We start from the raw sequence: 13979 nt of genomic DNA, 5'->3' as shown, positions 1-13979 counted from the left end.
TGGCCAGAACCACTCTGACTGTGCTGGGTCAGATCTGAAGCCAGTACAGCACTGAGTCTCACCCAATACCTGCTGTAATCACTCCCTGGCTACAGCCTATGTTCACTCAAGGCTCTGGGGCTCTACAATCAGCAGGTGGCAAAGCCAGCCAGGCCTGTGTTCTTTCCTTCATGGCAGCAAGATAACCCGGCTGTGGGTGGGTGCAGAAGTGCTGTCTGAGAGTCAGGGACTAGAGTAAAAACCTTAGATGTCTACCTGGTGTCCTATCTTATAATTGAGTTGGCACTAAAACCACATGCTGCAATCCTTCCCACTCTTCCCTCCTCTTTCCAAAGGCAAAAGATCCCCACCCCATAGCCACCACCACACTAGGCCATGAGGAGTCCTGCCAGACTCTTGCTGATGTTCCCTCAAGGCTGAAGGTATCTTAAGTCACCTTGTTGTGAATGCTGCCTGGCCTGAGACTTACCCTTTAGGAAAATGAGCTCCCCTCTGGCCCAGGTCAGGTCCCAAAATGCCACTCAAAAGTCATGTCCTAGAACCACGGAGCCCAAAACCCTGCTTGGGGCTCTATTTCCCTGTGACTGTGCTAGTATCCAAAGTGCAAGACAAAATCCCCTTTACTTTTCTCTCTGCTTTGCTCAACCAGAAGGGGTTTTGCTCCATAGCCGCTATAGATGGTAATCTGCTGAGCCTCCCTAGAAGCCAGCAAGCCTCAGAGGCTTGCTGTAGGACCTGAGTATCACTGCTACTTATTCAGAACTCACAGGCTTTTTGGTTAGCAGATGATGAATGCTGCCAGTACTGGATCCTTTCCTTCAAGGAAGTAGGTTCCATTCTGGCCCAGGATGTGTCTAGAAATGTTATCTGGGAGCTGGGGCCTGGAACAGAGGCCCCACAAGTCTCACACGTACACTATCCTGCTGTGGCTGAGGTGGTATCCAAGTTGCAGGACAAAGTCCTCCCTACTCTTCCCTCTCCTCTTCTAAAGGGAAGGAAAGAGTCTGTTTTAGGGTCATGGGCTCTGCATCCTGGGATTAAGGAGGGGTAAGGCCAGCACTCCATTGGCTACCCCAGCTGGTGTTTCACTATGGTGAACACCGTGGTGTTACATGTTCTCTCAGTTCACTGTCTCTGAGACACTAGGACTGCTTAAGCACTAGGACTCACCTAAGAGTTGCAGTCCCTATGGCCTATACTGCCTTTCAAGTTGATTCAGAGACACAGAGTGCTGTAACCCTCGGTGACTATGTAGGCACTCAAGTTTGGACTGCTGGGATAAATGATTCCTTTCTGCCTTGGGCTGGTTCAAATGCTCTCTCCATGAGTGGGCATCAGCTGCATTTGACTAAGGCTTCATTTCTGCTTTAATGGGACAGCACTGAATTCAATGCCTCATAATGGCTGTTTTCTTCCTCTAGTGGCAAGAGATGCTCTTTGCACCATGCCATGGTTGCACGAGGTTGAAGAGGGGTGGCATTGGTGATTTAGGATTGTATTTTCCATCTTTTTAGTGTCTCTTTCAGTGATAGGAAGTTAAAACCAAGTACTACTGTAAGTGCTCACCTGATTTTTAGTTCTTATGAAACTGTTTTATTTCTGTGTAGATAGTTGTTAACTTGGTGTCCTTGCAGGGAGTATGATTGGTGGGTCTTTCTATTCCATCATCTTTCTCCTCATTCTCTTTCGGTAAAAAAATTTTAGCTTGGAGTAACTTACACACAATACATCAGCCACTTGCCAATGCAATTCATGCATTGACATTGGGAGAAATCCTTGTAGTGGTAAACTGCCAAATCAACGTCTAAGCCAGTTTGCTGAAGTTCAGCCCACAGTAAACTTTCCTCACTTCCGCAAAGATCAAAGGCAAAGATGAACCTCGGACAAAAACATTGCCGAACTAGAGCTTAAGGTAGCTAGAGTAGAAAGACAATGAAAAGGGAAACATAAGAATTTAATGTACTTATTTTGTTGAAGTAAAAATAAAAGGAGACTCCTGAGACAACAAGTAACACATTTTCATGAAAATGTGTTGAAGATCAATTAAATATCAGGCATAATTTTAGAGCCTGGGAATGGAGCCAGTAAGAACATAGTCAAGGTCTCCGTTACATGAAGATTTTACAGTCTGAGAAGGAGAGAAAATATGCAAATAAATAACATATAAATAAGAAAAATTTAAACCATGTGATGTAATTATTTAATTAATAATTATTATTGTAAGAACTTTAAATAATATGAAAATAAAACAGTATAACTGAGAGTAACTAAAATGCAGAAGACAGTAGGAGAGAGAGTAAACGTGGAAGGTCTCTAAGGAGGGGACATTTGAGCTAAGATCTTAGTGACAAGATTTCTATGGGAAAGAATTCCTGACAAAGGGAAGAGCATGTGTGAACATCTTGAGAGGGAACAAGCTGGGTGTGTTTCAGAACTCTCATTTACACAGATAAAATATTTTGTGTAAAGAAAATTAATACATATCAGGCACATACAGCGTATGACACATGCATTATTTAATTTAATTATTATACCTTAATGTTACACTGAAAAGAAAAGCCTGGGTAACTTTAGGAGTTTTTAGTAGATTGTATAGATGCATGGCTATTTATATATTATCCTCATTTGGGAGCTGAAAAGGTGGAGGCTCAGAAAGGTTAAGCAATCTCCCCAGTTACTAGGCTACTAAGTGTCACCTAATTTCCCCAAATTCTTCATACTGTAGAGCTCTAAAGATTCCCATTTTCTATCAACATCAAGTTCATCGGTGATCTCATTCAGTCTCATGACTCTAAATGCCATCTGTATGCTGGTAACTCCAAGTTTTTAACTCCAGCCCAAGCCCCTGTCCAACAGCTAGGTCATGGCATGTTACTTAGGTTAGCCACTGAGATGTGGAATGATGTCTTTCAGGAGGGTTTTGAAAAATAGTTTCCACTCTGATAAAGAGACAGATGCATAAGGACAACTTGCTGGCCCAACTCATTTTTTAAAAAATATTGCTTTATAAGGATGTGATGGCCACTATTATGTGATTCTTGCCAACACACTGAGTTTAACAGAGTGGGAAGATGGGGACACTCTGGGTCTTGATAATAATCAAGCCAATAAGTCACTCTATGACTATTGTCCTGAAGAATGTTTATTATGTAGGAGAATGTCAAATCCCAATTGCCACCCAAAGCCCTATCTGGAGAAAATAACCTCTAGGTGATTTTTTTCTGCATTTCTTTAACAAATATTTAGCATCAATTATGTGCTGGAAACTATTCAAGGCTTTGGGGCTACAGCAGCAGTGTATTAAACAGACAAACATCACTGCCCTCATGGATTTACATTCTAGCAGGAGATAGATCACATATATGGTATTGATGTCTAGTACTCACATATATACCATGCTCCTTTTTCTGTCCAAACACCCATACCCTTAGTGAGAAAAGTCATGTGACCAGCTCTAAGTAAGGTCTAGTGAATGCATTGTGAGCAAACTTGATATGTGCTCCTTCTTGGCCAAAACATTCTATTTTCAGTGCAAGAGACAGTCTATTCCTCTGTTTTCCATGCTTGAAGGAATGTATATTAAGATAGAATGCTACAAGTGACCTGGACTTCAAAGTCACCTAATGGAGGACAGTTGTCACAGAGAATCATCATGTACTTTGTACTTTGCAAAGGGAGAAAAAAACTTTATTATGTTCTGCTATGAAAATTTTGAAGTTGTAGTTTTGTCTGTTCTAACTAATGCAATGTGTTAGATAGAATATTTGACCATGAATCTCTCTTTTCAAATATAATTTTCTCAAGTAAATGCAACTTGAATAAGCATTCATAAATTTTTCTCTGCAACAATTAGATTTATCCTCTTTAAACATACATGATTTTTAGGTTTAGTATGTGTGATACACAGACACACACAAATCTAACAAAATGATTACCACAAATCTAACAAAATTGTTCACCACTTTCCTCTAAAAACACTCTCTCCTGTTCTGAAAACCATTACGTAATGATTATAAGAATCCGTACATTAAAAAAAAATAATTCAGGATACTGGGGAAAGAAATAAAAAGCTAGAAAGAGATTTGTTAATTTTAGAATAGAAATTAGAACAAAGTAGAAGAATAGTGAATGTGTCCATTTGCTATAGAATAACAAGTGACTCTCCACTATGTATTTTTCTGGGCTTTTTAATATGACTTTCTCTGAATGTCCCAGGAAACTAAGCACCCATCTGTCATTTCAGGAGATTATTCTGTTGTGAACAGTGTTCTTTTTCAGCTGTTTTGTAAGATATTTGTTCTATGATTTTTTCCATTTCTAATTATGTACCACTCACTGTAGTTTTTCTGCAAGATTTCAAGCACCAAATTCATCATGTTGTAACGTGTTTTTAAATAGTTATTAGATTAACTCAATATAACATAGTTCAAATTTTATACTTCATCATTTTTCATATACTGGTAACCAGGGTTTCCTATCATCTCCCAAATGTCTCTAGAGAAGGACCTTTAGTTGCAAAAGTGAATTAATATTAATAGTTTTAAAAATGTTCTTTTAGAGTTTCCTCAATAGGATGCCCCTTGGAAAGATTGTGGGCTCCATGAACATAGAGAATAGGCAAGTACCATCCATTACTGTATTTCCAAGATCTAGTTTAGTGTGTATATGTAGTAGGTATTCAATAAATCTTGTTACATACTAGCCCATCCCAATTACCTTTAACCATTTGCATAAATGCCACTATAAAGTACACATAGTTGTACTCAATTAATGTGTTAAATAAAATTTTAAATGAATTAATGTATAATTTAGAGACGTCTCTGAGTTGGAACTCCAATTATTTGATTTCATGACATCCTGACCCCACTCTCCAAAACTAGTAGCATTTTTTAAAATAATAAAAATTGAAATAAGAATCATGCTCCACACTAGCAAAATAATAATTAAAAGCCCTCAAAAATTATAGCAGAAATCCATGCTTACTTACACTCTTGATTCATTCATGCCTTTATATTTTCTTTACTTTTTTCCCCTCCTTTTTGCTGTTGCCAAGTTAGAGAAGAGAAAGAGAAAGAAAGAGAGTGGGGGCAGGTAGGGGAGAGACAGAGAGGGAGAGAGAGAGACTATTCACAATCAATGAATCTGTAAAGAATAAATCTTGTGGGTGTTTGGTACACTGCTGTGGTAGACAGAATAATAGATCTTAAAGATGTTCATATCTTGATCCACAGATCCTGTCAATGTATTTCCTTACATGGCAAATGGATTTTGCATATACAATTAAGCATGATTGTAAATATGTCTATTTCTTTAGTCTTGCCAATTTTTGCTTCACATATTTTTAGCTCTGTTATTAGGTGTGTACACATTAACGATCATTATGTTTTCTTGATAAATTTAGCCTTTTAAAATTATGAAATGTTCCATTTTCTATATGTTAATATTTCTTTTTGAACTGTTTTCTGATATTCATATAGCCAGCCATATAGGCACACATATGGTTTCCTTTCTTTATTCTATCAATGTCTCCTTTTAATAGAAATATTCAGTATAATTTTTATTTAATCTAATTGCTGATATATTTAGGTTTCAGTATACCATCTCTGTTTTTGTTTCCCTCATGTCTCTGAAATATTTTGTTTCTTTGACTGCCCGTTACTAACATCTTTTGGTCTGAGAACTTTCATTTTTTTAAATGTCTGCATTACTGGCTTATTAGTTATGGTATTGTATTATTTGTAAAGGTTAATGTAAAAATTTAATCTGAATCTGTAATATCATTTCATTTAATGCATAAAGATACTTAAAAGAATCTTTGTAGGATTTCAAGTATAAGAAAAATTACAACATAAATTCATGCCCTTTCTTCTGTCCCTTCTAATATTGTGGTTCTATGTTTTAAATCTACAAATATTTTAAACCTACATTATTTTATTTATTTTTTAAAATTTTACATGTGGTCAATTGTCTTTTAAATAAAACGATAACTCAGAGAAAAATAATCTTTATATTTACCATTTCAGTGCTCTTAATTCTGTTTTTGTAGATCTGAATTTTCAATTGTTAACTTTTTCATTCATTCTGGATAAATTCCTTTACAAGTTTTAGTCTCAACTTTTATTTATATAAAATTTCCATTATTTTGTATTTATTTTCAATGTATATTTTGCTCAATATTTTTATACAATAAAACATTTCTTTCTTATTGCTTTATTGCACTTTATTTAAAGAGGGCCTTCCAATGTATTCTAGCTTCATGCTATAGTTGATGTTGTCAGCTATAATTCTGATAATTATTTCCTTGCATGAAATATATCTTTTTATTTAGCTGTTGTTAAAATAAGTTCTTCCTATTTGATTTTCAGCTGTTTAACTATCGTGTGTTTATGTTTTGTTTTCCTTTTATTCTGTGTGTTTTCATTTGATTGTGTGTGTGTGTGTGTGTGTGTGTGTGTGTGTGTGTGTGTTTCTTGTTTGAACTTTTTGAATCTACGGCCATTTTTACTTTTCAATACATTTTAAAAATTGCTAATATTTTCTCATCACTTTTCTATTCCATTCCATTCTCTTTGATGTCATTTGTGAGTCCAATTACATGTATGTTAAAATCACTTGACATTGTTTCAGGATCGTAAAGACTATATTTACTTAACTTTATTTTGGGCTTGCTTCAATTTGTTTAAAAGTTGGAACTGACCTTCCCTCAAATTCATTGATTATTTTTTCTGCATTTTATAATTTGTGTTTAAAACCAGCCACTTCATTTTTTATTTCGAATTTTATTTTTTAATTTTGGGATTTCTGCTTGATTGTCTTTTAGAATCCCCATGTCTCTTTTGACATTCATTTATCTTACTTTCATATATATTCTTTCATATGTTTTACTTGTTATTTGAAAGTCTTTGCCTAATTGCCTAATTTGACTAATTTTGACAGCTGGGTTATCTGCAGGTTTGGTTGTTTATTTCTCCTTATAGTCATATTTTCTTGACTTTATTGTATCAGGTAAGTTTTGATTATAAAATTGACATTATACGTGATCCACTGTAGGTACTCTGGGTTATTGTGTGTTCCTCTGAAGAGTATGAAGTTTTGTGCCAGCAGATAATTCAATTAATGATAGTGGATCATTTTTATTCTGTGGTGGCTTGATACTAGGTTTTATAATTGAATAATTCATCTTACTCCTAGAATATGGTTCTTAGTTCTCCCATATAGCTCTTATTTTTATTTTTTTAAACTGTAAATTGACAAATTACAGATTTGTATATTTATAAGATACAAAGTGATGTTATGATTTATGACTACAATGTGAAATAAATAAATCTAATTAATATATTAATCACCTCAAATGTTTATCAATTTTTTGTAGTGAGACATCTGAAGTTTACTCTCAGTAATTTTGAAGTGTACATTACATTATTTTTTACTATATTCACCATGTTGTGCGATATATCTCAAAGGAAAACAACTTACTCTTCCCGTCTAATTGAAGCTTTGTATCCTTTAACCATCATCTCCCCATTTCCCTCAACCACCAGCCTCTGGTAATCACCATTGTACTCTCTGATGGATTCTTTTAGATTTCACGTATTAGTAAAAACATGTGGCTTTTGTCTTCCTGTGGCTTGTTTATTTCACGTAACATTTTCTCATTGCATTTATGTTATTGAAAGTGGCAAAATTTTCTTTCTTAAAGCTGAATGATATGTGTGTGTTTGTATATATATATGCCATATTTAAAAAATTTATTCATCTACTGATGAACACATAGGTTGATTCCATAACCTTGCTATTGTGAATAGTGCTGCAATGATCATGGGAGTGCAGACATATCTTCAACATACTGATTTCAAATCTTTTGGGTAAATATCAAGATGTAGGATTGCTGGATGATATAGTAACTCTATCTTCTGTAAGGAACCACCATGTAATTTTCCATAATAGCAGTACTAACTTACATTTATATTAACAGTGTACAGATGTTTCCTTTTTTCCACCTGATTGCCAACACTTGTTATTTCTTGTCTCTTTGATAATAGCCATTTTGACAAGTGTGAGGGTGTTTGTCATTGTGGTTTTAATTGGCATCTCACTATCGATTAGTAATATTGATATATATGTGTATATGTATATTATATATATAAACATATATGCATACTTATATACGTGTGTGTGTATATATATATATATACACATGTCAATATCACTAATAAGATTATATATAAGTTGGTGATTTTGTAATTTGTATGTCTTTTTTTGATAAATGTCTATTCAGGTCCCTTGCCCATTTGTAAACAGAATTAGTTGTTTTATTTCTATAGCATTGTTTGAGTTTCTTGTGTATTTTAAATATTAACACTTTATCAGATTTGCAAATACTGTCTCTCAATCTGTAAATTATCTCTTTCCTTGCTTAATTGTTTCCTTTGTTTTGTAGAAGTTTTTAATTTTGATGTAATTCCATTTGTCTATTATTGCTTTGGTTGCCTGTGCTTTTGGAGTCAAGCCTAAAAAACAAATCACTGCCAAACCAATTTTTTGTATTTTTTTCTTTGTTTTCTTCTAGCAGTTTTACAGTTTCAGGTCTTATACCATATAGTTCTTAACTCTAAGGCATGGTCCTTTAGGGATTTAACTCAAAAGCCCAAGCTGCTTGCTAATCTGCCATAGTTTAATGAGGATTGTATACCAAACTCTCTTTCCAGCACCAGAGAACCATTAAATGTTTAGCTCTTTCAACCTTCTAGCTTTTAAACTCCTTGAGGTCTCACCCTATGCATGTACACAGCTCAGAAATGCATCAAAGACTTGATGCATGCAGAGAATATGTAAGCAGATTTTGGAGTTTCCACCTTCTGTGGATTTCCTCTTTTTCTGGATTTCTTTTTCAATTCCCAGACATTCTTGAGAGCAGGGAAAAAACAGGCAGATATGAATTGCAACTAGTATAATTCCTTTTTTTCAATCATTTTATTCCTTCAAGTATCTGCCTGCTTGTGTGACTCTCCTATGCTTTCAAATAACTATTTTATATGTCTTATTTGACATTTATAATTGTGAGTAGCAGAAATGTTAGTATAATAAAATCTGCACCAACATTATTCAAAGCAAAATGTCCTTAGGAAAACTTTAAAAATAAATTCCTGAAATGTAAAACTTAAGCAAAAATAAAATACATATATTCCACAAATGAATGGACTCTCAATTGAATCAATCCTTTCTATCTAACTACAAGCTTATAGAGGGAAAAAAATAAGATTAGCAAAAACATGAGGGAACAGATTTACAAGGGAAAAACAGCAAACGAACCCATTCAAAAGTGGGCAAAGGACATGAACAGACACTTTTCAAAAGATGACATCTATGAGGCCAACAAACATACAAAAAAATGCTCATCATTACTGGTCATTAAAGAAATGCAAATCAAAACCACATTGAGATACCATCTCATTCATGCCAGTTAGAATGGCGATCATTAAAAAATCTGGAGACAACAAATGCTGGAGAGGATGTAGAGAAATAGGAAAACTTTCTCACTGTTAGTTGGAGTGTAAATTAGTTCAACCATTGTGGAACACAGTGTGGTCATTCCTCAAGGACCTAGAAGTAGAATTTCCGTTTGACCTAGCAATCCCATTACTGGGTATATATCCAAAGGATTATAAATCATTCTATTATAAAGGCAGATGCAAACATATTTTATTTGTGGCACTGTTTACAATAGCAAAGACCTGGAACCAACCCAAATGCCCATCGATGATAGACTGGACAAGGAAAATGTGGCACATATATATCATGGAATACTATGCAGCTGTAAAAAAAGATGAGTTTGTGTCCTTTGTAGGGACATGGATGAATCTGGAAACCATCATTCTTAGGAAGCTGACAGAAGAACAAAAAATCAAACACGGCATGTTCTTACTCATAGGCAGGTGTTGAACAATGAGAACACATGGACACAGGGAGGGGAGCATCACACACTAGGGCCTGTTGGTAGGTACTAGGGGAAAGGAGTGGAGGTAGGGAGGTTGGGGAGGGATAACATGGGGAGAAATGCCAGATATAGGTGACGGGGGGGATGGAGGCAGCAAGCCACATTGTCATATATGTACCTATGCAATAATCCTGCATGATCTGCACATGTACCCCAGAACCTAAAGTACTGTTTTAAAAAAAACAACAACAATCACCAGGCAGAGCAGGTGCAAAGAATTCCAAGAAGAAGGAACAGCTATTGCAAAGGTTCAGGCGTACCTTGTAGGCATAAGAAACATGGCTTCCTGGTCAGCTAAGCAACAAAATATACTTCTCCTCTGGTTTCACTAAATCCTTGTATTGAATTTCCCTACCATTATCCACTTATGTTTCTAAATTTTCTTTCCTTCCCCACCACCTAATTTCTTTACTGCTTTTATGTGGATGTCTATCTGTCCCAACATAGAATCTCTAAGGAGATTCTAATCTTTCAATAACCACTTGAGGTATTCCCTATACATATTTAATTTCAGTATGTCTATACTAATCAGTCTAATTTCTGACACAGGCCAGGAGTCAACACCTCCATGTGTGTAGACAGATGGAAAAGAAATCTCTACTATCCTACCCCACAGAGTTACTCTTCAGTAATTCCCTGACTACCATACCCATGGGACAACAAAAACAAGGTGTTTATCATTTCAGTGCTGTGTTAATAGAACATACTGATTAGCATTATTCATGTGCGTTGTCAGTGAGTCAGCTTTGATTCTTGACTCTGACAGGCATTTAACTATCAGGAATGGGCCTATTCTAGGTACCATAGAAATTACAAATAATATTTAAAATTATAGTTCCTCTCTTCAAGATTTTAATATTTTTTTCTCTGCAGCTAGAAAAATGAATTTATACTGTTCATAGTGCCCTAATTTTTCCTCCTTAGCAAATATGTTAATTGTAATTAAATATTCTTGTGAATAATTATTTGTTTAATATCCTCCACTAAAGGTTAAATGCCTTGGGAATAAGCGGAAGGTTTGTATTAATTTAATATTAGGTAAATGAACAGCTGTCACAGTGGTACATAGTAGGTGCTAATCAAATATTCTTGGATATATGAATTATGAAGTTAATTATACTTATTTGTGTCCCTTACAATCTGGAATGGTGCTAGTCTGTTTGGATTGCAAAGAGGCAAGACACCAACTCATGGAATAGTCAGGAGGTGAGGCAGTATTCATTCACTCAGCAGATGTTTTAGTAACCATTATGTGCTCAGCCTTATGCTGGGAATAGATCAGTGAGCAAAATTAGGAATGTTCTCTGCTTTTACTGAGCTGATCATCTGGTTGTAGAAACAGATCCTCGTCAGAAAATCACATGCAGCAAAGCACATGTCAGACAAATGCCATAAAATTGCTGGATGGTGGCTCATTTAGATTTCAGGAGCTCTAAGCAAGAGATTGCCAGTGGGAAAGTGAAGACAGTCACCCGCCCACAGGAGTGCAGGTATATTTTGGATTTGTCTCTTTATTATGCAATAGCTATCTCTTTGTTCATGGCCATAGGCAACATAGGACCTGCTGCTACATTTTATCCAGTGAGATACTCTTCTTACATTCTATATCCCATCGCCCTTTTCAATCTTTCTTTCTGATTTCTATCCAGCACCTTCAGTCCTGGATTCTGTCTCTTCACTTGGTCAATTTAGATAGACTCACAGTTGATTACTCTCTGAGGCTTTCAGGTTTGGCTGGATTATACATCTTGCTCTCTCCTTCCAGATCCTTGCTTAGCAGCCATGTAGACAAGTCTTTGGCCATTCCAGCAACCAACCTATGTCCCAGAGTCCCAATCTATGGGTTTTTGTTTGCATTGTAGGGGAGTTGTGACTTATGTCACATACCTCCCTGCCTCTGTGTCTGTAGACTCTTTTCCACCAAGCTGAAGAGCACGTTCCATTTTTTCCAGCTTCTCTAAATCTAATCCAGATGCTCCAGATCTGCTCAAGTCTCATATCCCCCAGGAGGTTTCTCATTATGCTGTTGTCTCTGTATTTTGCACAGTTTTCTGTTGCTTTACTGCACAATAAAAGTGACACTTTAAAAATGTAAATCATTTAATGTCACTCCTTGCTTGAAACTCTCTACTGGCTCCCCTTTCTACTCAATGTAAGGCCCAAATCCCTTACCATACCCTGCAAAGTCCTACCTGATCTGTCCCTACAATCCTCTTTGATAATGTTCAGTATCATTCCATCACTCCCACTAAGTTTCTGCGTACTGTCCTTTTTTGAGTTCATAAAACATTCAAGCTCATTTCCACCCAATGGCCATGGCATTTGGCATTCCCTTTGTGTGCAAAACTTTCTCAGTCTCCATATCATTGCCTGCTGTCTACTTTCTGCCAATCTACCATTATCTGCATTGACAGACCTCTCCAGGCCATCCACTGTCAAGCTACTTCTACTGTACCTAGTTGTCAATCTCTATTACATTGTCCTAATTTATTTTTCCATAGCTTTTATCACTCTCTCAAATTACCTTGTTTACTTATAGAAATATAAATGGTTACTCTCATAAGTATCGAAGGTGTCCAGTCAATCTTGATTATTCAGAAGGATGAATGCATTGTTATTGCAGGTGGTAATTTACACTTTCCTTGGACTTAGGCATCCATTGGTACCATAAATTTTTTCTGCTGAGGTCTGCTGAATCTTCCCTGCACCCCTTTTATATAGGAGTTAAATCATTCTCCCCATCCTTGAATGTTCACGCACATTTGATCCATGGAGAGTACTCAAATATTATCTGCCTCAACAAACTCAAGGACTGCAGGCTACTAAATGCTTCATTAACCATTGTCAAAGAAGCTAGCCAACCCATCTTTCACTTCCTTCTTATATTCTCCAGGATAAATAAGACTCAAGTGCACTGCGTACCAAACTAAAGAAAAATCATATTCAACTTTTAGAAGTTCTTCTTCTAACACCTTTCCTTAACTTGAGATGAAGATGGAAGCAGCCCCATTTGTCCCATCCTTAGAGGAGGGGATCACACTCAGAGAACCCCAAATGCTGTCTCCAGAAAATCATCTTCTGTCTTCAGATGATGACATTAGTTGTGTTCATTGCAGGTAAGGGTTTTTGGAGATGTAGAAATAGATTTCAACACCATTTTTGATGTGTTTATATTATGGCCTCCCATTTTACTTTAGAATATGCTATTTATATCATGGTGCATCATCCAAATCTTCCATTTCGACATTACTTAGCAATTACCAGTATCCATAAGTGCATTCAAGATCTTTAGCAACCAATACAGCACAGGCACCTAAAAATCACAATGGAAACTGGCTGAAAACCGATACAACTATGCTATTTACACCAAAGTAAGATTAGCCCTCTCTACCTCTTCCCACTAGAATCTACACCCTGTAAAAGCAAGGAACTCATCTGTTTTGCTAACCACTGCATATCATTGGAATCAAAAAGAATTTCCAGTATAGATTATCTGATCAGAAAATAACAGTTAAATGAATTGAATTAACTTTTACTATGTGCCAGAAAACACTGATAGAATCTTTATATTAAAATACATACCTCAAAGGTATTTATTGTTCTTTTTTAGATAAGAAAACTGAAGTTCAAAGCAGTAAAATGACTTTTCCAAGGTCATGCATGTGAAAATGCCTGAGCTGGAATTCATATCTAAACAGTTTGACTCCAGAATATTTAACTAATTCTATTAGACTGTCTTTTAGGTGCAAGTCTAATAGGTGCAGTATACTGCCAGACCTCCATGGCTGAAACTGAGTCTAGTACTTCTTTGATTTTAACCAAAAAACGAATAAGAAAAAGGGCACAGATAACTACAGTACAGTGTGTAATTCATGTGCCATGAGATTTTAGGAGGAGGAAGAATCAACTTCATTGGGTAGGTTCTTTTTTAAAAATGGTTCTTAAAGATGGTCGCTTCTCAGACTTCCCTGAAAAGAAATGT

The sequence above is a fragment of the Cebus imitator genome, unplaced genomic scaffold (assembly GCF_001604975.1).
Source record: "Cebus imitator isolate Cc_AM_T3 unplaced genomic scaffold, Cebus_imitator-1.0 Scaffold76, whole genome shotgun sequence".
Lineage (NCBI taxonomy): Eukaryota > Metazoa > Chordata > Mammalia > Primates > Cebidae > Cebus > Cebus imitator.
Note: the sequence above shows the minus strand (reverse complement) of the source record.